The sequence below is a fragment of the Microtus oregoni genome, unplaced genomic scaffold (genome assembly GCF_018167655.1).
Source record: "Microtus oregoni isolate MIOR12 unplaced genomic scaffold, Mior012 000054F_ref0000373, whole genome shotgun sequence".
Lineage (NCBI taxonomy): Eukaryota > Metazoa > Chordata > Mammalia > Rodentia > Cricetidae > Microtus > Microtus oregoni.
The window spans coordinates 3,780,955-3,808,811 of record NW_024543830.1 but is presented as its reverse complement, the minus strand read 5'-3'; the positions used below and the strand labels follow the sequence as shown (position 1 = coordinate 3,808,811).

The 27,857-nt window shown below is 47.5% G+C and overlaps 6 non-coding genes across 6 annotated transcripts; 1 reads left to right on the top strand and 5 right to left on the bottom strand.

Annotated features, from left to right (window-relative positions):
• Positions 1-6,741: 6,741 nt before the first annotated feature.
• On the bottom strand, positions 6,742-6,905 carry LOC121438091. The gene has a single exon (XR_005973038.1). It is a non-coding gene; the product is annotated as a U1 spliceosomal RNA (small nuclear RNA).
• A 6,594-nt stretch (positions 6,906-13,499) lies between these two features.
• On the bottom strand, positions 13,500-13,573 carry Trnan-guu. The gene has a single exon. It is a non-coding gene; the product is annotated as a tRNA-Asn (tRNA).
• A 1,052-nt stretch (positions 13,574-14,625) lies between these two features.
• LOC121438133 lies at positions 14,626-14,789 on the bottom strand. The gene has a single exon (XR_005973074.1). It is a non-coding gene; the product is annotated as a U1 spliceosomal RNA (small nuclear RNA).
• A 5,896-nt stretch (positions 14,790-20,685) lies between these two features.
• Positions 20,686-20,757, bottom strand: Trnah-gug. The gene has a single exon. It is a non-coding gene; the product is annotated as a tRNA-His (tRNA).
• A 4,422-nt stretch (positions 20,758-25,179) lies between these two features.
• Positions 25,180-25,250, top strand: Trnag-ccc. The gene has a single exon. It is a non-coding gene; the product is annotated as a tRNA-Gly (tRNA).
• Positions 25,251-26,753: 1,503 nt separating this feature from the next.
• On the bottom strand, positions 26,754-26,912 carry LOC121438105. The gene has a single exon (XR_005973052.1). It is a non-coding gene; the product is annotated as a U1 spliceosomal RNA (small nuclear RNA).
• Positions 26,913-27,857: the final 945 nt, after the last annotated feature.

Here is a 27,857-nt window from a genome sequence, read left to right as displayed (position 1 = left end):
AGGAGAGCGTACAGTACAATGACTTTATAAACTCTCCAGGGAATTCCATTCCATCACCAAGCATAGCACAAAGAATGAGGGCAGGGATGCTCAAAGTGAGACTCCAGGGCCTCATCACTCATATCACCTGAGACTCTGAGACAGACAAATTCTCAGCCCTGCCACCAATCTCTGACTCACAGGATGTGGATCTCTCTCTCTCTCTCTCTCTCTCTCTCTCTCTCTCTCTCTCTCTCAGAAGAGGAATCATGGAACTTGGTGGGGGAGGGGGCTTCCTCTGTATCAGGCAAGTGCTGAGAGCAAGCAATGGGTTTTATTTTTCAGCAGTGGGTTTTTAAGGAAACAAAGGGAAGTCTGTGCTAGGATGAGTTTCTGAGAGCTAATTGGACAACTAAGCCAGAATAGCCAAATAATGAATTTTAATTGCTGGACCTTAGTGTTTGTTTGGAGTCAAATAAGGGTATGAACCTTGGCGACAAATTTTAGGAATTCAATTTTATGTTTTATCAAGGGAAAAAGGAAGTGAAAAGGGCAAAACCCACCACTGCCATATTGGCAATGCTTGGGCCTGTTAGCTTTCACTCACATAAACCCATACACAAGTAGGATGCCAGAGACATGTAGGTAAGTCGCATTATTTCAGAGTATAAGGAAGAAGGGCAGAGACGTGCAGGGTTGAGATCCAGGTCCTCTGGTCACACATTGAGAAAAACCAAGTGGGCCCAGACCCTGCTCACAGAGAAACCAGCAAGAAATACCCCAGTTAAATACAAAGACTCCCATGAACTCAGCACCCAACATCTCCCACAAGCCAACACCTGTCAAGGCCTCTTTGAAATGCGTGTTGTGAGCTCACACACTGGTGCTCCATCCATAGAATGTGACTCAGGACGCAGGCTCTGCTTTTCATTGGGAGGAAGCAGAACAGCCTGTGTCCCCATCTCACTCCTACCCAGGCTTCAGTTCTGCCTCTCAGATGCACTTGGGAAAAGTAGTTTGGGCAGGAGAACACCTTGGAGGTGCAGCCTCAAGTGCCATGAGGAATGCTGGGGTGGACACAGGAGGGTCAAGACATCACCAGAGAACTGGACATAATGACTACCTGTTGTTCACATCATTGTTGGTATAATTGGCCAGGACTGCACGAAGTTCATTCCTCTCGTTGGTCATCATCTGAAGCTGAAGGCTCAGTTCATCAACCTTGTTCATCTGCTGCTCAGTGAGGGAGGCTGAGGTCCGTGCCTTTCCAGTACTTTCTGTAGGTAGACAAACATCAGTGAATTTGTACACTTAGATGGTACGGGGCCATGAGAGACCATGTTGAGTCCCTAGAAAAGGCCTGAGATGTGTTTCTTGTAGACAGCAGAATGTTGGATCCTGTTTTCGTATCCAATCCATTAGCCTGTGCCTTTTTATAGGTGAGTTGAGCCCATTGACATTAAGTGATATTAATGACCAGTGGTTGTTAACTCCGGTCACTTTTTTAGTAGTAGGGTTTGTGTGTTTCCCGTCTTTGAGTTGCGCTGGTGAAAGGTCTCTAGATGACTGAGTTATTGTGGGAGGAGGGGGAGGGAAATGGGAGGCTGGGAGGAGGTGGAAACTTGTTTTTTTTTTCTCCTTTTCTCAATAAAAAAAGAAAAAAGAAAGAAAAGGCCTGAGAAAGAGGGAATACATTAAACCCACTGAAGACCTCACAGAGTAGACAGCTATCCTCTAGTTGGGACCCATAAGCCAGGTCTCCTTTCCCAGTCACTGTTGCTATTGATGGACTAGATATGTCCATCAATATTGGGGATTATGATTTTCAGGTGTGGGACTTTTCTTTGTGCTGTATTTAACTCTGTGAAGTTGCGTTACTGTGCCTGTCTAAAACACCTGATGGTTCTAATAGAGAGATGAACAGCCAATAGCGAGGCAGGAGCAGGGATAGGTGGGACTACCAAGCAGAGTATAGATAGAAGGAGCGAATAAAGAGGAGCATAAGAAGAGGGGAGGGTTCAGTGGCCAGCCACCAACTCACTCAGCAGCCATGGAGTAAGAGTGAGTCCCACTCCTGAAAGAATCAGCTGAAGCCTTCATCCTTCAGGAATCCCTGTCCCCTGCCCAGGACTCACTGCGCTTTCTCCAGAACCATTTATTCCTTGATGTGTGGCTCGGAGACTGAAGGCCATCTTCCCTGTGCCTCTCTCTGGCCTCCCTGCGCTCTCCATCCTGTCTCCCAAGCAGCCTGTTCAGTCGTGTCAGCATGGCTGTGGGTGAACCACACAGGCACTGAACGAATGCCTCAAGGGCAGTTGGCGTTGCCACAACACAGGTGACATCACAGAATTCCAGGCTCTCCAGGATACAGTAGAATGTCCAGGTGGGGGACTGCTGATGTCATATGATACAGCTCTTCACCCCTGCTAACTACTTCACCCAAAAGTGACCTGAAACTAAGGTGCCATTTCCAAGAGCCTCTCGGGGGACACCGGGGAAGCCTTTAGGCACATTGTCTTCCTATGGTTGGAAATCTATCCCTATGCTGCTCACGTTTTATGTGAGAAGTTGAAAGCTCACTTCCCAACCGCTGCTCAGGGATGGCTTTTCCCTCCTGAAGATCCACACTCAAGTAACATGAGAAACAAAGGATGCTTAGAAATGAGGTCAGGATAAAGGGAGTAGAACAGCTGAGATCTCTGAAGTGAACGAGCACTGGTGCCGATCCTCAGACTTTTAGAGATTGGAGGGTTCAAAACAAAGAGAAGACACATAGGAAGTGATGAAAATTTCACTCAGAATGTCACTAGAGCTCACTCTGTTATGCCCAAATCCGAGGGTCCCCCCAAAAGCCAACGAAGGAGACCGAGTCCCGTATGTAAAAGCAAAAGGCCTTTATTTTAATCAAGTTTGCAAACTCGGTCTCTCTGCATGTCCAACATATTGGAATATCTGGAGAGCCCCGAGCTCAATTGGAATTGGGTTTTTATAGTAGTAAAGGTGGGGGTGAGGGGTCTCTGAGGTTCAGGACCCCTCATTGGCTGACATTTATCTAGGGGTGTCCTGGGGAAGTGCTGGTTGGTGTTTCCTATCTACAGTGCTTGGAATGCCAGGAATTTCCTTTGAATGGTCTGCTCTTGGGTAGGGGTCAGGTAATCTCTGCCTGCCAGGCATTGTCGCAGGGTAAACTATTAAAAAGACTCCAGACTCCATTTAAATTCATCGCTGGCCAGAGTCCCAGGTGATAATGGTTGGAGGAAGTAAAGAATTTCCTTTCTGCCCAGACTTAGATTATCATGGCTGGATCTCACAACTCAAGCTATGAGGTTGGTAGTGAAGATGTGACTAGCTCTTGGCAGGTCTACCTGGAGCCCAGGTGAGCCTTCAGATATTGAAAGCAAACAGTCGTAGAAAGAGTATGATGGCCCCAACCTTGAATCAATAGACTGAGGAGAGAGTAGTGGCACCCAGAGGTCAGTGTGCACCATCTAGAGGAGTCGTTAGCTATGCAGATGCAAGCACACACACACACACTCACACACATACATACAATTACAATTATGGTGCAAAACATGCTGTAGATCACTGCTATGCTGTGTAAACCAGCAAACAAAAGCCAAGTTCCCTGGTCTGGAGCCACCTGTTCCAATTCCCATGCTCTTCAATAGGTGGCGCTGCTAGCTTTGAGTGAGCATGGGAAGGGCAGGCAAGGGGAGAGACTCAGAGTTCTTGCACCATACAGGTGTTTTATAGCCATCACCAACTTTCTAAGTATCCTGACAGTCCTTGTAAGGGAAGCCAATCCGTGGTCAGCCTGAATTGCTTGTTCTCCAGATCTCGGGACGTTCTCCACCAAAATATGGTACTTGCATCTTAGGACTGATGAGTCTGTCAAGTGATCTGTGTTATTTCAGATGGTGAGCTCTAATTAATAAATGTCTACCTTCCTGGGCACCTAGAAGTGGGTGTTGGGTTGTCATAAGTGGCTCCAATCCACATCACTTAAAGCAACAGGGATGGATTTTCTGGTTCTGGTGACCCAAAGTCCCAAATCCTGGAGACTGCTTTCTTTAGAGGGTACAAGTAGAGGCTCCTTCCTGCCTCTTCCAGGATCTGGGACGTGGATGGCCTGAGTCTCAGGTCACATTCCACTAGTCTTCATCTCTGCCTTCCTCTGAATTTGTGTGTTCTTTATTATGTCTTCGTTTGAGACTTGGTCTTGATGAGTAGCCCTGCTAGTCCGAACTTCTAACCCCCTGCCTCAGCTTCGCTAGTGCAGGGTCAGTCGTGGGCTATAGCTCAGAGGTAGAGTGCCCAGTGTGTGTGAGGTTTGGTTTCCTTTCCCAGTGCTGGAGAAAATCCCAAAAGGTATGTTCCCTTATGTGACCTTTTCCCTTCTGAGGTTGACCACCCACCAAGGTCTAGCAATCAATTATTAAAGTCCCGTCATCCACAGCCCCCTTTTGCTCACCAAATCTACCTGCCCAATTAAAATTAAAGACCTCATCCTAACACACCCTCGGTCTTAGGGTGAATGACAGTGAAGGTGACTTTGTGAGCCTGCCTGAGAGAGAGAGAGCAAACTGTAATAATACTATCTTGAGTTCCTCCATGTCCACGGGACTTGAACTAGGGAGACTGGAGTCTGTGTCAAGACATTAGCTAGGCATGGGGTGCATGGGGCAAGAAAGCAGCACACCAGACTGACAGGACAACAACTGCCGTGACTCGGATTCGAACCGAGGTTGCTGCGGCCACAACGCAGAGTACTAACCACTATACGGTCACGGGCAGCCACGCGCCTGATAGTGGTAGGTGCTCGCTTGAGCCTCAGTCAAGCTCAGCCCGGCACAGACCGGTTTCCGAGGCTTCCTTCAACGGGTCTGTCCTACAGAAGTGATTTTTTTCCAAAGCCACTGAGGTTGGGAGCTGCACAGAGTGCAGGCGTCGGTGCCTCGGTTGGGTGGTGAGGGCAGTCGCTAACTGTGAAGTCGGTGGGTCGATGCCACTCTTGCAGGTGCAGTATTTCCCCCAAGCACTTGATAGCCCCCCATCGCCCTCCTCTCCGCGGTGGCTGGGGCACCTGCGGAGGGCACGCACTGCTCTGTGGTTCTTCCGAAGAGCTGGGGAGCAAACCAGCGGTCTAGAGCCTTCCGTAGACGCCGCCCGCCTACAGAGGCCAAAACCATCACTGCCAGTCCCTGGACTCCTTACTAAACACGGCTTGGCCTTAGGAATAAATCGGTTCTAGGGTTCGTGATTACGAATTACGTTGTCGTCGCCCTTGTCATATGCGTATCTTTAGCCGGTGGTGTAAAGTTTACCCGTTTTATTAAAATCTGGTCCGTTTCCTGTGCTTTAGTGACTTGTTTTCCATAATTTTCTTTTATTAAGAAAGGATTTCCACTATATCAATCCCCAAATAAACCAAAGACAGCAGGTGGGGGTTGCCACAGGTGTCCTCCTCCCCCTCTCCCCTCCAAAATAAAAATTGGCTTTATTGTTTACCCTGCCTCAGTACAGGCCATAAATAGCGTGTGACAGAAAGCAGAAAGGTAAGGCCTTAGGTACTTTAAGTCCATAGGGCTTTTTTTTTTCTTATTTAGTGGGCTTCCGGTATTTCAGAGAAGTAGGAGTGTTTCCATTGCCAAGTCAGCACACAAGGAACTGTAAATTTAGAAAGCTCTTTGTTAAACGCCCAAAGATCGTAGTCCCTGAGTGGGCTCGAACGACCAACCTCCCGCTTAACAGCATAACGCACTAACGCATTGCTCCACAGAGACTTTGACATGACAAAGCCGCCTCTCCTTGGTGAGTCAGACATCACCATGGCAGTCACACCTGTGATGTCCACCGTGTCGCGGCCGAGCATCCGGAACAGGAGCCCTCGAAGCCAACCTGCCGGGCTCCCTGCCGGCCCCACGGCAGCTTCCCGAGCTCGCGCGAACGTTATGAACCCGGCGCCTCCGGGACGCTGGGACGGGGCCGCCTAGGACTCCACGCTGGCAGAGTCTTGTTCAGGGCGCCCATCAGGACTCCGTGAAGGAGCCCAAGTGAACCTCAGGGTTCGGTCCTTTGCAGACCTCGAGCACGGACGCCCGACGGCTGGTCACCCCGGGTGTGTGCTGAAGCCTCCGCGTGGACGGCGTGGGAAAGGCGGCGAGTGCAGTGCCAGTGCTCAGGGAGTTCGGACGGGAGGAACTTGACCCCGAGTGGAGAGGGACAGACGGGGGCGAGGGTGGCCTGGGGGTGGGATTGGGGGATACGCACCGAAGAGACCTGCGGAGAAGCCAGGTGGAGCCCTAGGACACGTCAGATTGAATGGTGCATTTAAACTGAGCTGATGTAGTTTGAAGGCAATTTATGTTAGGAAGACAATAAAATCATGAGGGGTGTTTTGTTTTGAATGAATCAGAAGAATGAATTCCTAGCAACGATATCTGTCTTTCAGCTAGGGGTGTGCTGGTCCCGAGCCCGGGTCTGGTGCGGGTTAAGAGCAGAAAAGAATTAAGGAGAGTCTGGAGTCTCAAAGAAAAGTTTAAGACAAGTGCTCCTGGACTTTAAGACAAAAAGTTCAAAATTGAAGAAATGTTCTACTGAGTCTAAGGACCAACTTCCTAAAGATGTCACTTCAAAGGTTAAGACCTTAAGTTAACTTGGCACTTTTGACCACATATTTTGAAGCATAGAAAAGAATAAAAAAAGACCAAGAGGAAAAACAGCTGTAGGAAGAAAAAGGCCTTTTTTTAAAACAAGAGGTATCAGGGAAGAGCGCGAACGCAGTCCCCCACTAACAGAAATTATGCAGTCGAGTTTCCCGCATTTGGGGAAATCGCAGGGGTCAACACACCCCAAGTGCAATGGGTGAGCCTCGCCCTGGGAAAACCACCTACGTGATCATGGTATCTCCCCTGCCAGGTAAGTATGCTTTGCTGTCTTGCAGCCCAGACTCAGCTGCACCGGCCCTGCACTCTGAACACACGGTCACTTCGCCGCGCATACTCCAGGACCTTATTGGACGCGCACCCCATTCCTTCGACTCGATGCTCTCCGCGGGCCAAGGCACCCTTCCACGCCGCGCTGGAAATCCAGCGTGTTCCCGCAGAGTTTGCGGACAGGACAGCCCCTGCGCGCCCCTCATCTGCATAGACCACGCCTCCAACCGGCACCCACGGGTGACATCACACCCATCCTCTTTTCCCGTTTGCTTAGTGAATTTTTTTGCTTGCGGAGAGCTGGATGGAGTGTTGCAGGATCAGAGACAAATCATCTTGAATTATCTCCAATTCCCAAATAGTCGATGGCTGCTCACCGCCGTGACCTAACAGCCTTATAGCTGGTTTCCGTGTGTAGCGACAAACCCCTATCTTCAATCAACACCAAGTCAGAGAAGCCAGGCAGCAAGGGTAGCCAGCCCTGCAGCTGAGGTCTCCAGCTTCGCTGGAACCTGCCCACCTCATGTCTCCACCACTGCATTTTACAAGGCTCTTGATGTATGGATTTCTCTGTTCCTTCTACGGAAACACCATGAGACTGACACTAAGTCTGGACATGGAATTTGGGGTGACCCCAGTCTGTGTTCCTGGTCCAGGGGATCCACTCTGCCCTCTCTCGGACTCCTGCATGTGTGTCGTGCACACACATACAATCAGGCACAAACACACATACATAAAATAAATAAGCACTCCCTTTTCTGCGTTGTGTTTGTGGGGGAGGGACAGGTGCGTATGTGCCATGACTCGCATGTGGAGGCCAGCAGACAGTTTGCAGCAGTCGGATCTCTTTCTGCCATGCTTGCTCCGTGGATCAAGCTCTTGGATGGTCAGACCTGATGGCAAGTGTCCTCGCCCTTGTCTATAAGCCATCTATCTGTCCCTTTAAAACCTCTCCCTCTCTGTCCTTCTCTGCCTCTCTGCACTCCCCCTCAAGCCACCACCAACACCACTCCAGACAGGGTCTATCTACATAGTGATGCAATAAGAGCTTGGTACCACCCTGTCTGACCCCCTTAAAACCTCTTTAGCCCACGTGCAGACATAACACAGCATTTTAAGGATTACAGATGATCATACTGTTTATCATGACGTCATACATGCACTTTCTCTTCTACAATGTTTTTGGAACAAGAATTTAACTGTAGCTTCAGGTGCAAAGAAGGATAGAATGATTCAGCTGAAATACTCATCCAATGATGAACATACACATCACAAAGGTAAAATTACCGGCCGCAAGAACGGATCACAAGACATACAAGTGAATCCACTTTAAGAGTTTATTAGAGGGGGCTGGAGAGATGGCTCAGAGGTTAAGAGCACTGACTGCTCTTCCAGAACTCTTCCTGAGTTCAATTCCCAGCAACCACTTGGTGGTTCACAACCATCTGTAATGAGGTCCGGTGCCCTCTTCTGGCTTGCAGGCATACACACAGAATATTGTATACATAATAAATAAACAAATATTTTTTTTTAAAAAAAGAGTTTAAGAGAGATAGAGAGAGAGAGAGAGAGAGAGAGAGAGAGAGAGACGCGTGCGCGCAGGCCTGGGGAGAGCTGATGCTGAGAAGAAAACGTGGAGTGGGCGGTTCCAGTGGTTAGACACTGACACTGCCTGGCGCGTGCGCATAGGGTCATAGCGTTTGTTGCTGTAGCTTTGACAGGAGCAGATGAAGATCACACAGGGCTTGAGGGTCCTGGGTGGCTATGTAAGTTGCCAGAATGTTGGATGATGCATGCGTGGCCGTGGATCCCGGAAGTGCCTACTCTTGGGGTGGCTCGACATTTGCCATAACGCTAAGTGACAGAAATGCTGACATTTCACCCTTTTGTTTATTATAAAGATTCGGGGGTTAAGGGTAGCAGATGGGTGGGAATGAGGCGTCGCGTCTCTCAAGACTGCTTCCTGTTGGTTTGTGTGCATTGGGAAGTTGGGGTGCTTGGCCACATCCTGGGGGTAGCTGGTTACTTCAGTGTTTTCCAGGCTTTGTGGAACTGGCTGGCTGGCAGCTTGACCCTGACAAGATGCTGGCAATGCGGAAGATTACGTTTAGATCCTGGGGATAAAATCTGAGATCCTGGTGATCAGGGGAGGAAGGTTCCAAGATGGAAGGGGGTCCCCAGAGTCCCCAAGATAGAGGAGGGAGTTTCCCAGGAGTCCCAAGATCAAGGAAGGAAATGATACTTATTCTGGGCAAGTCTGGTCTGTTCATTTGGGTCCAATTTGGCTCTCTGGAGTTCGTGGGAATGTTTGCATTTTTAAAAAGAGATAAATTTCAGACACATTAAGAAGCTTGTGGTAATGATTCTATAGCATTGGAATTAGTTTATTAGGATTTTATTGGTTAGTGTTAAGATTGTGGACAGTTATATAGTGAGGGGGGAGAAAGGGGAGTTATATTTAGTTAAGCCCACAAACATACAAGTCTTGATATTTGACAGGTCTCACCTCTCATTGCTATCCATGCTATTAATATTTGGTACATTAAAAAAAGCAATTTTGTTAAAAGAAAATTTAAAACTACTGTATTGGGAGCTAGAGACGTGGCTCAGCTGTTCGGAGCAGTTGCTGTCTGCAGGGACCCAGCTATATTCTCCAGCATCCACACACTGTCCCGCAAAAGGCCACGACTCCAGTTCCAAGAAATCCAGACCCCTCTTCTGGCCTCTGCAGGCACTTGGCATATACTCGGTATGCTACACACCTCAGGCAAAACACTTGTACACGTAAAACAGAAATCACATAGCCCACAGGGTGTGCCCGGCCTTAATCCCAGCACTCAGAAGCAGAGGCAAGTAGATTTGTATGATTTCGAGGCCAGCCTGGTCTGTAGAGTGAGCTCCACGCTAGCCAGGGCTACAAAGTGAGATGCTGTCTCTAAAGCCAAAACAAGTCCTCTGTAAACAAAACAACAACCTAGCTATGTGATTTTTGTCTCTAATGTGACTTTCTCTTTATTCCCCAAACAAAGATTTGGTAATTCACACAATCACGTGGAAAGGTTACTAACTTCAGTACTTGGGAGAGACAGGATCGCCCATTCAGTCAGAGGATTTGTTAGAGGTAAGAACCAGGGGCTGTCTGCTCTGCTTCTTTGATCTTTCAGCATTTACTTCCATATCTGACTTGGGTTTTTATTTATTAAAACCAATTAGAATTTTGCTGTGTGTGTCATGTATATGTGTGCCCGTGGAGGCTGTGTGTCATGTACATGTGTGCCCGTGGAGGCTGTGTGTCGTGTACGTGTGTGCCCGTGGAGGCTGTGTGTCGTGTATGTGTGTGCCCGTGGAGGCTGTGTATCGTGTACGTGTGTGCCTGTGGAGGCTGTGTGTCGTGTACGTGTGTGCCCGTGGAGGCTGTGTGTCATGTACATGTGTGCCCGTGGAGCCTGTGTGTCGTGTACGTGTGTGCCTGTGGAGGCTGTGTGTCGTGTACGTGTGTGCCTGTGGAGGCTGTGTGTCATGTACGTGTGAGCCGGTGGAGGCTGTGTGTCATGTGCATGTGTACCCGTGGAGGCTGTGTGTCGTGTACGTGTGTGCCTGTGGAGGCTGTGTGTCGTGTACATGTGTGCCCGTGGAGGCTGTGTATCATGTGCATGTGTGTCTGTGGAGGCTGTGTGTCATGTGCATGTGTGCCCGTGGAGGCTGTGTGTCGTGTACGTGTGTGCCCGTGGAGGCTGTGTGTTGTGTACGTGTGTTCCCGTGGAGGCTGTGTGTCGTGTACGTGTGTGCCCGTGGAGGCTGTGTGTTGTGTACGTGTGTGCCCATGGAGGCTGTGTGTCGTGTACGTGTGAGCCGGTGGAGGCTGTGTGTCATGTGCGTGTGTACCCGTGGAGGCTGTGTGTCGTGTACGTGTGTGCCCGTGGAGGCTGTGTATCGTGTACGTGTGTGCCTGTGGAGGCTGTGTGTCGTGTACGTGTGTGCCCGTGGAGGCTGTGTGTCATGTACATGTGTGCCCGTGGAGCCTGTGTGTCGTGTACGTGTGTGCCTGTGGAGGCTGTGTGTCGTGTACGTGTGTGCCTGTGGAGGCTGTGTGTCGTGTACGTGTGAGCCGGTGGAGGCTGTGTGTCATGTGCATGTGTGCCCGTGGAGGCTGTGTGTCGTGTACGTGTGTGCCTGTGGAGGCTGTGTGTCGTGTACGTGTGTGCCCGTGGAGGCTGTGTATCATGTGCATGTGTGTCTGTGGAGGCTGTGTGTCATGTGCATGTGTGCCCGTGGAGGCTGTGTGTCGTGTACGTGTGTGCCCGTGGAGGCTGTGTGTTGTGTACGTGTGTTCCCGTGGAGGCTGTGTGTCGTGTACGTGTGTGCCCGTGGAGGCTGTGTGTTGTGTACGTGTGTGCCCGTGGAGGCTGTGTGTCATGTACGTGTGAGCCGGTGGAGGCTGTGTGTCATGTGCATGTGTACCCGTGGAGGCTGTGTGTCGTGTACGTGTGTGCCCGTGGAGGCTGTGTGTCATGTGCATGTGTGTCCGTGGAGGCTGTGTGTCGTGTACGTGTGTGCCTGTGGAGGCTGTGTGTCGTGTACATGTGTGCCTGTGGAGGCTGTGTGTCGTGTACTGAGCATGTAACTTAAACATGATCAGTTTTTATGACGTCCTGATTCTGCAGTGTGGGATCGAAGTAGGAGTGCTTCCCCTCCACAAGTCAGTGCCCTGTGCTGCATCCCGGCCACTGCCGAAGGGAAAGTTTTTGTGTTTGGCAGGTTTGATCCTCACCACAGGTTGTGCCTTATTATTGAGAGCTAAGGAGAGACAGACTCCAATAGACTCTGGGGCCCGAAAAAGTGAGCGTATTTTCACCTTGAGCAAAGGTCAGAGAGTTGGAACTTAGCTCTTTTCCTTCAAGGTGACCGTCTGATTCTACCTCAGATAAAGATCCCATCTAGATTTAGAGCCTTGAGTTCTGCTCTCTCAAGGTTATTGTCCGCAGGTGTGGCTAATATGCAGACCTTGTCTTTCATGAATAGAGAAATAGATGTGTTTCTATCCCAAACGAAAGTCTAAGGATCTGACTAAGGTCCTACCCTAAGGAGATAACAATGGATTCCACCCAGGGAGTGGTTTGCCTACAGAATATTTTGGTCTAGGGTGTGAGCTGAGCCTTCTTTGTCTTGTTCTAGCGTCAGAATGTTTACCTAAGAATGTAGCCCACGACCTTCAATTGGTGTGTTCTTTTTCTTGTTTCACAGTCTCTCATGAGTTCCTGGGGCGGGGTGGTCATGTTATCCCAGAATTGAGTGAGAGTCTCCCCGACCCAGAGGTCTTTCATTTGCTCAAAGATGATGTTTACTATGCCCTGGGTCTTATGGTGATTGACAGTGAAGGCGATTTTGTGAGTTCACCTGAGACGGTGTGATTGACAGAGAAGACTGCAAGCAGCAAACCATAATGATAATGTTTGAGTTCCTCGGTCAACTGGGCTTGAACAAGGGAGACTGGAGTCTGTGGCAAGACATTAAATTAGCGTGGCGTGGGGTGCAGGGGGTAAGAGAGCAGTATGCTGGGATGGGCAAGAGAGACAATAGTGCCATGACTCGGATTCGAACCCAGATTGCTGCAGCCACAACACAGAGTACTATAAGACCGTGGCTCAGTCCAGATGTGCATCTGTTCCCTTCTGGCATCGGTGCTGGGGCGGAGGTCAGCACTGAGCGCAGGCCAGCCTGAGCTGGTTTTCGAGACTTCTGACCGGCCTGTCCTGCAGAAGTGATTTCTCCAACGCAGCTGAGTTGGGAGCTTGGGAGCGGCGCCCGCACGAGTGAACGCATCTGTGCCTCAGTTGGGTGGTGAGGGCCGTCGCTAACTGTGAAGTCGGTGGGTCGATGCCACTCTTGCAGGTGTACTATTTTCCCCAAGCACCTGATAGCCCTCCATCGCCCTCCTCTCCACGGTGACTGGGGTACCTGGGTAGGGGGCGAACTGTCCTAGGGTCCTTCCGAAGAGCTGGGGAGCAAACCAGCGGTCCAGAGCCTTCCTAGACGCTGCCCGCCTACAGAGGCCAAAACCATCACCGCCAGTTCCCGGATTCCTGTACCAAACACCGCCGGGCCTGCCCGTTTCTGTGGTTTCTTTTGGTGTTTCCATACCACATGGTTTTCGAAATCGGTTCTAAGGTTTGTGATTAGGAATTACGATGAGCTCGCCCTTGTCGTACGCAAATCTTTAGCCGGTGGTGTACTTTATCTGTTTTATTAAAATCTGGTCCGTTTCCTGTGCTTTGGTGACTTGTTTTCCATAATTTTCCTTTATTAAGAAAGGGTTCCCATTCTACCCATCCCCAAGTCAACTAAAGACAGCAGGTGGGGGTTTTCCATAGGTGTCACCCTTCCCGCCCAAAATAAAAATTAGCTTTGTTGTTTTCCTTGCCAGCGGGCCAGGCCGTAAAAAACGAACGACAGGCACTTTAGTAAGGGATTTTCGGAGGCTTGCTGAGAAAGCGGTAGAAGCGTGCACTTTCAAACTAACAATCAACATGCTCGCACACGAGCGACTGACCTGTGTATTTAGACTGTTTAAAATCTGAGAGCCATCGTCCCTGGGTGGGCTCGAACCACCAACCTTTCGGTTAACAGCCGAACGCGCTAACCGATTGCGCCACAGAGACTATGCACAAGCGAATGCCCTGTCTCCTTAGTGAGTCCGGCGACACCGCAGCGGCCACACCTGGGAAGCCCGCCCGCCCGCAGCCGAGCAACCTGAGCTGGAAGATTCAAAGCCAACAGCCCGGACGCCCGGACGCCCCGCTTCCCGACCTCGCGCTTACGTTAAGACCCCGCCGCCACCCGGGGGTCGGGGAAGGAGCCCAAGTGTGCTTTAGGGTCCGGTCCTTTGCAGACCCCGAGCACGGACGTGAGAGGGGCTGGTGTGTGCTGGAACCTCGGCGGGGCCTGCGTGGGAAAGGCGGCGAGTGTGGTGCCCTTGCTCAGAAAGTCCGGACGGAAGAGGTGGACGAACTTGACCCGGAGTGGAGAGGGACCGGCGAGGCGAGGGTTGGTTGGGGGTGTACGTGTGGCTACGCACCGCGGGCATCAGAGGATCCGGAGCCCGGTGGAACCCCAAGGCATATCCGAGAGAATGGTGACTAGTAAGCGACTGGAGCGTGTTGGGAAGACGATATTCCACTAGGATGAGGGGTGTGTGTGTGTGACAGTAAAAACACCTGAGGAGGGACGGGGAGAGAGAGAGAGAGAGAGAGAGAGAGAGAGAGAGAGAGAGAGAGAGAGAGAGAAAGAGAAAGAGAGAGAGAGAGAATTGCTTCCTAACAACGGTATCAATTAGGGGTAATTTAAAACACTCTTTGAGAAGGGATGGGCTGTTCCCGAGTCAGGGTCTGGTGCATGTTAAGCACAAGAACCAAGGGGGAAAAAAAGGTAGAGTGGAGTACCAACCTAGATTTTGACAGTTGCCAAAAAGTACTCAGGCTTTCAGGTAAAAAAAACTCATAATTTCAAAGCTTTCGACGTTTTCTCATTAACATAGTACCTGATTTCCTAAGGATAACTTCTATAAAGCCAATACCAATTTTCTTATCAAATAGGAAAAAACAGGTGCATGCGTAGAGGAAAATAAAAATCCGGTAGTACATATTTGCCACGTCTATTTCAGTTAGCTAGAGGCACAAACGCTACTTATATACCCTTTTCTTTACGACAGTATCAGGGGAGAGCGCGAACGCAGTCCCCCACTAACAGAAATTATACAGTCGAGTTTCCCGCGTTTGGGGAAATCGCAGGGGTCAACACACCCCAAGTGCAATGGGTGAGCCTCGCCCTGGGAAAACCACCTACATGATCATGGTATCTCCCCTGCCAGGTAAGTATGCCTTGCTGTCCTGCAGCCCAGACTCAGCCCCACCGGTCCTGCGCTCTGAACATATGGTCCTTTCGCCGTGCATACTTCAGGACTTGCCCGGACGCGCACCCCATTCCTGGGCACCGCTGCTACTCGTGAACCCGCGGTGACTTCCACGCCGCGCTGGAAATCCCTCGCGTTTCCGCAGAGTTTGAGGATGTGACAGTCCCTGCGCGCTCCTCATCTGCATAGACCCTGCCTCCAACCTGCACCCAGGGGTGACATCACACTCCTCCCCTTTGCCCCGTTGGCTTGGTGAACTTTCTTGCTAGCGGAGAGCTGGATGGAGTGTTGCAGGATCAGAGACAAATCACCTAGAATTATCTCCAATCCCAAATAGCCGATGGTTGCTCGCCGCTATGGCCTCACAGCCTGTCGCTGGTTTTGGTGTGTACCAGCAGACCTCTATCTTCCACCAACACGAAGTACATGAGATCATTCGACCCCTGTAGAGAGAAAATTCTCTAAGTTGCTGGGCAGGTTTTACAAATCTCATTCACCTGTGATAAGTGGTTGCTGAGTTACAACACAGCAAAAATAGCTCCATAGGCCATTCTGAGAAATCTTGTACAACCAGGGCAATTCTTAAACTAAAATAAATAGCCACAGGTACCAGACCTATGTACCTTAAGATGGAGCCAGTGCTGTGCCCCAAGGCGCAGAGACGGAAGCTACTTGAACAGCAGATCTGTTTTCTTTACATGTGTTAGACGAGTTAAATTCCTCACCTGGGTCTGGATGACGCCCATGTTTGCCAAAGGAGTCAGTGAATCTCTCTAAGTAAAGCAGGAGATAAAACATTTGCTTTTGGGAAAACATGTAGTTATACTTTCTCATCAGGTTCAGCAGCCCTCAAGTAACTACATGAAGACTTATTAACACTTATAAAAAGCCTGGCTATTAGCTTAGACTTGTCCCACTAACTCTTATAACTTAAATTAACCTGTCTCTTTTCTTTTTTCTTTCTTTCTTTTTTTTTTTTTCTTTCGAGATAGGGTTTCTCTGTCGTTTACGAGGCTATCCTGGAACTAGCTCTCGTAGACCAGGCTGGTCTCGAACTCACAGAGATCAGCCTGCCTCTGCCTCTGGAGTGCTGGGATTCCTGTTTCTTTTAGTCTGCATTCTTCCACGTGGCTTGGTTACCTCTGATCTGTACCTTATGTCTGACTTTTTACGAGTCTTTGGTGAAATCCAGTTGCCTTGATTCCTCTTCCTCTCTCTCCCGGGAAATCCTCCTATCCTCTCCTGTCTAGCTATTGGCCATTCAACTCTCTCTTTCTTTTGTTTGGTTGATTGTTTTGTTTGTTTGTTTTCCGACAAGGTTTCTCTGTGTAGCTTTGGAGCCTGTTCTGTGCTAGGATTAAAAGCACGCTTCACCGCTGCCTGACTGGCCATTCAGCTCTTTCTTACACCGACCACAGCAATACACCTTCACACAGTGTACAGATATCCCACAACAGAAACATGGACTTGTAAAGTCTGTCATAGTGGGGTTGTAACCTTAGAGGTGGTTAAAAAGCATGAGGTTGTAAAACCTGTCACAATGATGATTAAGGAATGATACCAAGTGTGTCCTAGTCTTAAGGTTATAAACATACCGCCTATTCCAGTTGGCTGATCGTTCGCTAAACTCTTCTGTAAACAGGCAGTTCTGCTTTTGTGATGTTGTGGATATTCTGTCCGTCCTGATTGGCTGACCTATGGTTGACCCCTGCATCTCTGTATTCCCCGATCAATTGTGTGTGTATCCCAATATTGCTGCCACTCCCCCCCCTCTTCCAGTGGGGAGTTCCTAGGCCCGGTGCAATAATAAAGATTTTTACTTTGCAGCTCTACTGCTTCTAAGAGTTCTTTGATCTAAAATCGGGGACACAAGAGTTTATTGCAAAAATGTATTTAACTTGACAAGTATGGTGACCCACGTTGTAATCCCAGCGCTCAGGAGACAGAGGCAGGTGGATCAATGAGTTGAGGCCAGCCTGGTCAACCGAACAAGTTCCAGGATAATGGGGATCACACAGAGAAACCCTGCCTTGGAAAACATTAACAAACAAACAAAACCAAACATTTGCCACATATTGGGGTCACCATATTTACAAAAATAGAAAAAAAAGAATCGCATGTAAATGAAAACTATAAAGTGTCCTTCATTTATCTGCTGCTTCCAGTGACCTGTCTGCATGTGCCCATCGGTGTCCTCCAAAACCAGGTGTCCAGACGCAGGCCCTAAGTTCAGCTTGCTGAGTCTAGCTTATGCCTCCTCCTTGTATCTCAGCTCGCACCACTCACTTTCCTCACTGAAGTGACAAGGACCCGGCAGAGCACCCTAAGGGAAGAGAGGTTTCCTCTTGTTTGTTTCAGAGACTGCAGAGCATTGCAGGGGAGAAGGCAGGGCAGCTACAGTGGCTCAGTCCTTGCACTGTGCGTATCCACATCTTGGTGGGCGGAGAAAGACAAGCTCTCTGGATAGCCCCTTAACAGGGGAACATGTGCTCCATCCCGAGAGCCTGGAGCGGATATTTTATATTCACGCCGGAACATTCTGCTCCTCCTCCATCAGAGCCATTTCATATTGCAAAGGGCATTCAATTCACCTTCAAGAGTCCCGTAGTCTCAACAGTTCTAGCACCGTACAGCAGTTCAGTCACTTTTGAGACTCAAGACAATTCTTAACTATTGTTGGGCCCATAGGGGTAGCGCAAAGATGGGGACAGACCACCAAAGTCTAGTAAGCCAGAAGCAGACTTTATTCCAGGAAAAAAATTAAAAATTAAAAAAAAAATCTCCATGGGGCACAAAAGCTTACCAGCTAGCTGAGGCCACAGCCAGAGATGGCTGTGGTCATGGGCTGTTTCCGGGCTCCCCTTTTCATAACAAGAAGCAACAAGAAATTTTTACAATTGCGAGGTAAAACTCAGATACAAATTGCCCTTTTTTACTATTTCCATGGGCAGGGATTTTAGTTACAGGAGCGTTTGTCTTTAAGTTGTCGTTCTCCCTGGTGCTCCCCAACAGTGTCCACTGAAGTACTGCCCTCCTCCGATGCTGCCAGTTTTACAGAGCAGGGACAGTGTAAAACCGAAAAGTCACATACACCCCATCCTTTCAAGGCTAACTCGGCTCACATCAATTGTTGGTCATGAGTGGCTGGGGTTATCTAAAAGCTGACCCTTGGTTTGCAGAGGGCCGCTTCAGCCTTGCAGACAGAGCTATGGGTTGTAAAGCAAAGTACCCCACTGTTAACAATTAATCCTTAAGCTGTTAAAAAAGCTGCTAACATTCTTCTGGGCTTACAACTTTATACTTCTGTATTTCTACATTTTTACTTGTGGGACCTATATTTCTTTATTCTTTTTTTTTTTTTTTTTTTTTTTTTTTTTTTTTTTTTTTTTGGTTTTTGAGACAGGGTTTCTCTGTGGTTTTGGAGCCTGTCCTGGAACTAGCTCTTGTAGACCAGGCTGGTCTCGAACTCACAGAGATCCGCCTGCCTCTGCCTCCCAAGTGCTGGGATTAAAGGTGTGTGCCACCACTGCCCGGCTATTTCTTTATTCTTATTCTTGGATTCTTCACTATGAAATCAAAATCTCAAGTTACACACTTTCAATATACAATGGCAGACCATAAACATCCCCATTCCAAAAGGGTGAAATGAGTATAATTGACTGGACAGAGAAACTACCCAATTGGACTACTCTGTGGGTAGAAAAGATCTATTGGGGATCACCCTACCAAGGCCTACTGGGGAGGGGGGACAGAGAGAGGAGCAAAAAGGCAGAAAAGCAAGCAGATTTATATGACAGCAGGGTTGGAATCTGAGCTACTACAGGCTGCTGGATTGATCCGGAGCTTTGTGCCTGTCCTTGCTGGAGGTAGGCCTACAAGCCTGGCATCTCCAACATCTTCGGCTCTCCATTCCAACTTAGGATTCACCAATACAGCATTATATATTGGTCTGTAAGTGTGTTCCATGTTGTGAATGTTTTACTCTTGGGGGACCTGCCACCCAGCTCCTAAATAAATCACACATACACAGGCTTATTCTGAGTTATGAATGCCGGCCTTAGCTTGACTTTTTTCTTAAATTATTCTGACTACCTTTTGCCTCTGTGCTATTTCCTTTTCTTCTGTATATCTTACTTCCACTCTTACTCCATGGCTGGCTGGCCGTATAGCTGGCCTGATGTCCTCCTTCCCTTGTTCTCTCATTGCTCCTTTCCTTCCAGATTTCTCCTTCTATTTATTCTCTCTGCCTACCAGCCCTGCCGATCCTTGCTTCTGCCTCACTATTGGCCGTTCATCTCTAGAGAGCTTGTTTGGAGGTTCTAGCAGGGGAGCGCAGCTACTCATATACCCTTGATTGAAGACCCGTCCTCCTCTATTCAGGGAAGGTCGTCCTCTTTGACTGAGCGCAGGCAGCTTCTGGAGGGACGCACATGGAGCGGTGATGGAGGAAGGGGACACCCGCCTAGCCATCCAGATCAGCCGAATCAACCCTGGCGATCAAGGGGGTTACAGATGTCGCAGCCAGATCGCCCTTACATCCAGCTGTTCAGCTCTTTATTAGACTATCAGGTGTTTTACACAGGCAAAGAACCACAGCTTCACAGAGTTAAACAAATGCAGTATAAACAAAAGTCACACACCTGAAAATAATAATTCTCCAACAGTCCCTGCCTGGCCTACTGGAGTTTTTGGCCACAGGGGACAACCAGCCCATATTGGAAGGCATGTACTCACAATGATTGTGAAGGGTAAGATCCCAGAATATTTTGAACTATATAAGAAGATGAAATATAGGCAGACATAATGGCACAACTTTTTCCATACAATGTATTTTTATTGTTTTTCCCTCCCATGACTCCTCCCGAATCCTCCCAACCACTCACGTTCATGCCCTTTCTCTCTCACATTCTTCAAAACAAAACACTGAAAATAATAACAGATAAACACAATAAGACAAAAAAAACCACAATAAGACAAAAGATGCCAAAACAAAACAAAAAGTCCACAAAACAAATGAGAAATTCATTTTTGCTGGACAACTATTTCTGAACACGGGCCTGCTCAGGAGTGTGGTTGCTATGCCCAGTGGTGTGTCGTTGGAGGAAAAGGACAAACTACTTGACTTTAGAGTTAGTGAAAGCCACGTCAGACTAGACAATGGGTGAGTAGCAACAGGAGGCACAAATACATAAAGGATGAATAATGAGATTTGAAATCAATTCGTAGTTCTTTAATCAATTGGGTTTAAGCTGAAGTAGTTCAGAGAGGGAAAGAAAATAGCGTTAATACATGCTGTCAGAACAATTTAACACGGTGTCCATGGTGGAGAGCAAAATGTCATCAACTTTATTTCTGTAGAACACTATACATAAACATGAATTTGAGGCTGTGGGTATAAAGTAGTATAGCGCTTGCCTAGCATGTACAAGGTCCTGGGTTTGAACCCTAGTATCACCCAACTTAATTTGATGTGTCATAGACCAAACCTTAAAATTTTACTGATAAAGTACTTAAAGGAGATGGTGATACGTTGATATACAAATGTATGCTAAATAGCACCTAAGAAAATATAAATACAAAAAATGGAGCTGAATTTGGAAATCTGCCTGAATCTCAGATCTTGGGAGGTGATTCTAGGAACATCTGTGAGGCTGAGTGCCTGCTGGCCCTAGTGTAAGGTTGCCACCTGCTGGCCGCTATTGTAGATAATGGAGTGGAGGAAGTGGAGAGGGGGAATGTTGTCTCCCCTCCCAGAGCTTGAGAGAGCAGTTCCCCGTGTTTGTGCTCTGCAGAGCAGAGGAGAGCATTGGCAGGGACGAGCTCAGAGCTGGAGCAAAAGATCGCCGGGCAGAAGGACGATAGTGCCGTGACTCGGATTCGAACCGAGGTTGCTGCGGCCACAACGCAGAGTACTAACCACTATACGATCACGGCGAGCCACACACACGGAACAACAAGGACGTCACCGGCGCTTGTACAACTGGTCAAGCCTCGATTCAGTTCCGCCTAACACTGACCCTGGCGCCCGCTTCTCCCGGGATGCCTGCGCGGTAACTCGACTACCCGCTGCTCCGCTGGAAGCGAGCGGGACGCGGATGGATCTGTTTCTAGTTATCGTCTCCTTTGAGTGGCCTGTGACACCGAATGCTGTGGCTGTGGCTAGCATCGAGCTAGAGACTTCCTCTTGCTGCAATGACAGAAAATACTCCTGTTTTCTTCTGTGGTTCAGTTGGCTAGTGAGGGTGTGTGATGAGATGAAGGTAAAAAGTTCCGTCCTCGCCACTTTCATTTTCTTTTTGTGCTTTTGTTCGCAAGACATTTTCATTGCCTTCCAAGTCTTTGCTGTGTCTGGTGCACTTCGAGAAGCTACGACCAGCCTGGCCTACACAGTGAGTTCAGCCAGAGGTACACAGTAAGACCCTACTCAAAACAACAACGGGATAATCAAATAAAAAAGAAAAGTTAAAAGTCATTCCCTGGGATCCTTTCAAAGAGCCAACGAGGAAACCCGCTGCACACAGACTCTGAAATAACAAAACAGGCACCGCAGTCACTGGCAGTCTCGGAGTTCTTCACAATGGAGGCATTCTTTTTTTTTCTTTTTTCTCTTTTTTTTTTTGCCATTTTTCTGTGTCAATTTGAATTAATTTGGTTCTGACATGAGCTTTGGTTCCCATTCTTGTCCCCATGTCTTTGACCAATGATCTAAGTTTTTCTGGGGGTGAGGGAGCCCAGTTGCCCTATTTTAGTGTTTATATATTTTACTTTTTAAAACATTCATTAATTTTTTTCTCTCCTTTGGAGGTGTATTTTCTAAAACTCTTAATACTTGCTATAGGGTTGTCTGACATCCTTTTGTTTTCCACAGACCATGTTTAAGTGACATTCTTCCCTTTCCAATTTAAGCAGTGTGTCATCTCTCAGTGAAATATTTCAGCACCTCCGGAAATGCCCTTCTTTAGATGAATTATTTTTTAAAGTAGGACCTTATGTAGCCCAGGCTGGCCTCAGTTCCTTATGTGTAGAACATGGCCTTGAACTCCCCATCTTCCTGCCTCAGCTTTTCCAATGTTGGGATTTCAGGTTTATGCCTGAAATTTTTTTATCAATTTTTAGAAGATAAATATTATTTTAATAAGTCTTTTTCTATTCTGCCAGCCAGCTCCCAAATAATGATATGGGTTTATTCATTAGGAGAGCTCAGCCTACAGCTCAGGCTTGTCCCACTAGCTCTTAGAACTTAAATTAACCTACAATTGCCCTGTGACTTCTTACCTCTCTTCCATCTTGTACCTTCTATTTCCTCTCTATGTCCTCTGATGTCTCTCCAGAGCCTAAGTTCATCTCCTCTTCCTCTCTCTAGCTGGAAGTCCCATCTAACCTCTTCCTATATCTCTTTCCTTCTCTCCGCCCCCCACTCTTCCTGCCTAGCTAGCTACTGGCTCTTTATTAAAGCAATCAGAAGGCACCTCGGCAAAGACACATCTTCACAGTGGACAAAAAGATTATAGCATAAAAGATTATGTTATAGCATAGGTTTTCCTTGCTGTGTCCTCTTTTACATGCCGTCAGATGGAGTCTTAGGAATTGCAGAAAGAAATCTGACATGCGTTTCCTCTCTGTTCCTGTGCATATACAACACTGTTTTCCCTGGAGTTGACTACAGCCTGTCTGGGGCTTATTCCGCACAATGACTCCTGGACTGAGTTTCTCAAGTCTTTGCATCTCTTCCTTCAATTGCAACAGGCCCAGACCTCCGTTAGCCCACTCCGCTCGTAGACAGCTGCGCTTGCCAAAACGAAAACAATGACCTAGTCCATCAAAGTCCACAGGTCTGAGAAAGTCTCTAAATGTACTAACCTTGCTTTTCAGATTCTGTGGTTCTGCTTCTTGCAAACTGTTCTTGTTGACTTAGGCGTGTCACCCCCAGAATGAGGTTTTTGTGCTTAAAAGCTCACCCTGAGAAAGGTTCCATCTACACTGGGATCCTGAACACCCATCATGACTTCCTTTCTTGTTTTTGTTTTGTGAGACAGAGCTTTTCTTGTGTAACAATTGTTATGGAACTCATTCTATAGATCAGGTTGTCCTCAAACTCACAGAGACCCGCCTGGCTCTTTTCCCCAAGTACTATAATTAAAGGCCTGCACCACCATGCCTGGCTTACTAATGCCTTTCTATTGGTCTAAACCCACGTCTGAGTAGTGTTGGAGAAGGGGTTGCTTGTTGGTTCCCGGCTACCTGGCTAGCTTAGACCCGAAATAATCACGTAGAAACTGTATTAATTAAATCACTGCTTGGCCCATTAGCTCTAGCTTCTTATTGGCTAACTCTTATATTAATTTAACCCATTTCTTTTTATCTGTATATTGCCATGTGGCTGTGGCTTACTGGCTAAAGTTCTGGTGTCTATCTCTGGCAGCTCCATGGTTTCTCTCTGACTTTGCCCTTCTTTCTCCCAGCATACATCCTAGCTTTCCCTGCCTAGTTCTGTTCTTCCCTGCCATAGGCTCAAAGCAGTTCTTTATTCAATAAGCAATAAGAGCAACAAACTCTGGTGTTTGAGAAGGACCTCCCACACCAGAGTAATCTTCTCTGGCAGATACTCCACACTATAATCTTTGCCATGGCTGGGGTTTTCAGCCATTGTTTCTTCAAACATTTTTCCTTCTCCTCTACCCACAGTTTTCATGAGGCCCAGTTTTCCCATATTAGATCATTTAAGTTTGTCTTAGAATTCATGCATCTGTCCATTTTTAAAAATTCTTTTTTGTCCTTAAATCTCAGTTTGAATATTTTTTTTACATTTTTAAGTTTTTTATATATGTATAGGGTTTTGCCAACATATATAAATGCACAACCCATGTGTGCCTGATGCCCTAGGAGGCCGGAAGAAGGCACCAGACCCTGAGACTGGAGTAAGAGTTATGGGTGACTGTGTGGATGCTGGGAATTGAACATGGGTCCTTTGGAAGAGCAGTCAGTGGCCTTAACCCCTGAGCCATCTCCAGCCCCAGATTGGACATTCTCAATTGCTCAAGGATATATTTCCCTGATCAGGTGGTCTGCGATGTGTAACTTGCGACTAATCTCTCTAGGGAAGCTGCCTTCTCTAACATCTTACTTTTAATCTCTGCTGTCTCCCTTGGTTGATTTTACACATTCTGAATCTCGTTTTGAAGATCTGGACCTATGGAATTTAGGCATAATAACTGAAAGTCCTGTCTCCTAATGCTAACCCCAGGACATGTCTGATTCTGTTTCACTGATGGAAATGGCTCCCTGGGCCTTGGCATGCCTGGTATTCCATGGTTGCTTCCCAGTGATGATAACTGAGTCCTTGGGGTTGGCACAGGACCAGAGAAGACTGACTGAAGTCAGCCCACCTCCCTCCTGCAAACAGCTTGTCCAACAGAAAGGGGAAATTTGATGGTCCCAGACATTTGTTCCTCATCTTTTTCCTTTTTCTTTTCTCCTTTTTTTTTTTTTTTTTTTTTTTTTTGGACAAGGTCTCTCTATGTAGCCCTAGCCCTGACTGACCTTGAACTCATGGAGATCTGCTTCCCAAATTCTAGGATTAAAGATGTAAGCCATGCCCAGTGCTCTTCTGTTTTCTTTATGACTTGCTTTTGTCTGTGTTGGATGTGGGGATGCATGTTCTCTCCGTACAAGCAGAATTATCATGCTGACAACCTTCTCTATTATTCCTCGGATTGGTTATTGTCCTTGTTGCTTTGACCAAACACCTGACATTAGGAAAATTAAGAGAGGAAGGGTTCTTTTGGGCTTACAGTACAAGGGGACACAATTCCTAATAGAGGTGAGGGCAGGATGGTGCCTGAGATGTACTGAGTACAAACCAGGAAGCATATGCAGAGAGGAAGTAGGCTCAGGCTTCGTTCACACCTCTCCCTCTTCCTGTCTACTCCAGTGGACCGAGAGTGAGGCCTGCCCGAGAAGGGTGTTCCTCCGTCTATTCACACAGATAGGGTGTGGTATAGAATTGTCCCCAGGATCTACATCCAGGGTGTTTCCACGACGTCTGAACTGAGCATGGTTTGGACACTGGCAAACTTAAAAGGAGGCTTTTCAGAGCCACGTACGAGTTTGGAACCGGAATTAGCATTTCCTTTCTAATGAGCTGAAAGTCATGCCCCGAAAGTCCTTGAGTGGCAAATCTGGCCCAGATTTATCACAGTCTAGCATGTAGGAGGACATGTGTTTCCTTGTCAGGAATGGAAAATTCAAAAAGTCATGAGGAAAACGTTTACATAGCTGTTTTCAGTAAAAATTCACTGAGACACGTGGTTTCTCTCACGTTTTCTCAATGTGCTGTCACAAAGCCTTCTTGAGGATGCATTGGTGGTTCAATGGTAGAATTCTCGCCTCCCACGCGGGAGACCCGGGTTCGATTCCCGGCCAATGCAACTTGTTCTTTTCTCCTCTTCTGCCTGCCACCCTCGCAATTTTTCTGTGCGACCAGAGAATGGACCAGTACTCTATCCTTTCAGACTGATTTTGGAAATGTTACCAGTGAACTTAATTAGCAATGGCTCGAACAGCTAAGTACTCTCATTTGTCAATGAGTACCGGCACAAATTTGTGAATATCGAATATCGCTACCACAGCTGTAATTAAACAGAGTCTTCCTGTTTCCGTTCAGACACCTTACCCTGAGGTTTTTATTCTCATAGCAGAAGATGACTTCATACCGATATTCTGGGCAGGAAAAAGAGACTAGGATGGGCAGGCAGAAGGTATGCAAACAGTTTGTTCAGGGAAGAGTACCATCCCCAGAGGCTTCTGCCTATCTGCTCTAGACTGTAACTGAGTTATAGGGTAACACCAGGCTGCAAGAGATCCAGAAAAGGGAGGTGACTGTCAAGTTTATTGGGGTTAAAATGGACTGTAAATCTGGATGTGGTAGCACACATCTTTAGTTTCAGCATTCAGGAAATTTAAACTCAGCAGAGACAGGAGAATCTCTGTGAGTTTGAGATGATCCTTACCTACATAGTGAGCTCCAGGCCAGGAAAAACTGAAGAGTGAGACCTTGTCTTAAAAACCACAACAAAAGCCTTTCATGTCTAGGAACCCTGTCCCTAAAAAGGAAAAAAAAAAAATTCTCCACCACCACCACCCAAAAACAACAATAACAAAAAAGTAAGAAAAAAAGGAAAAGAAAAAGAAAAAAATAGTGGAATGATTTGGAAGGCTTTTCATGTCTGTGGATCCTGTCCTGGTTTTTCTCAGCATCCCTGAACTGCAGTTAATGGAGCCAAATAGAAGTCTCAGAGCTGGATGTCTCTCACTGCAACCATCCTTTCTGATGACAATTTTGTAGAGGACAGCAACTAAATAGTATCCTAAACGCAGACTTGGAAAAAAATAGGTTAGAAGACACAAACCGCAGAGCCCTAGGACTATTGTAATGCCAACTACACACTTGGTTAAAACTTACAGTCCCCACCAGGATTAACTCAGCATTCTCTCAACCCACATAAGGATTCTCTTCCGACCTCTACGGTACCAGTGTTACAACTGAGAAGTATTTCATGTACAAAGTAGGCAAAATATTCATACACGAAAGCTTCAAAAGCAAAACCTTTGTTGGCTTGTTTTATTACATTCTCATTCCAAGCGTTACAGACCGGAAAAGACAAACAAAAGCAGGCACTTGCCAGTGACAGAAACATCTTTACCGTCTTTGGGGGACGTTAGGATTGCTTTCGCTCCTTTTGTACACATCAAACGTACACCCACACAGGACGTTAGATGGAACTCGGATTAATATGACCACCGCAAGGAAAAGAAAGCAAGGAGAAGCGCATCCACAAGAGAACACGTATCGAGCAGTGCTGTAGTTAAACATCAGCCTCCCCCCCCCCCAAACAAAATCAGACCACCTCTTTTTAACTACAAGGAAAACTAGGGGAGAGAGCGAACACAGTTCCCCACGGCCACAAATTATGCAGTCCAGTTTCCCGCACTTGGGAGCTAAATCGCAGAGGTTAGAACACCCCAAGTGCAATGGGTGAGCCTCAGCCTGGGAAAGCCCACCCACCTGATCATGGTGTCTCTCCTGCTTTCCCCCTCCCCAGCCCCGACTCAGCCCCACCCACCCTGTGCTCTGAACACGCAGTCACTTCTCCGCATGCGTGTGCTAGCTTTCTCGGACGCACATTTATGTTCTAAGTCTATCTGCCACCTACAGCCCGGCTTTTCTTCCCGCGTCGTGAGAAATCTCCACGGTCTCCAAAGAGTTGCAGACCCTTGAGGCTCATGCGCGCCACTTACCTGCAAACATCATGCCCCTCTCGCAATGGGTCCTGCTTTTAGTTTGTGGGTTTACCCTCATGACATTTTCGCTATTTTATTGGCTCATTGGCCGTGATAAATTTTGAAATTTTGCTTTAAGGTTTACAGCACCACCTTTTACTTTCCCACAGCCTGTGCTCAAGGACTGTTCTTCCTTCCCCATGCTTATGCGGTTCTTACCGTGAAGTTTGCTTCTTCCAAGTTTGTAGACCCCACAATTTATTGTTACTATTTTTGTCTAAACAGTCAATTTCTAAACTTTTTGTTTTATTGTTTTAAGACAGGGTTTCTCTGTGTAGCCTCGGCTGTCCTGAAACTCTCTGTAGACCAGGCCATTCTCCTGCTTCTGCCTCCCGAGTGCTGGGATTAAAGGCCTGTATCACTACTTCCTGGCACCAGTAATTTCCCCCCCAAACAAAATTTCAGTAATACCCTCATTTTTTTCCTTTCTTTTTTCTTTTTTCCCCAGAGACAGGGTTTCTCTGTAGCTTCAGAGCCTGTCTGTCCTAGAACTAGCTCTTTTAGACCAGGCTGGCCTTGAACTCACAGAGATCCGCCCGCCTTTGCCTCCAAGTGCTGGGATTAAAAGCCTGCGCCACCACAAATGCTGCTAAGAGATGTGTAGCACCATGCCTGACTTCCAACAGTAATACTGGTGATAATAAATACAGGGACCACATTCATGTCTGTGATGAGAAAATATCTAGATAAATGTG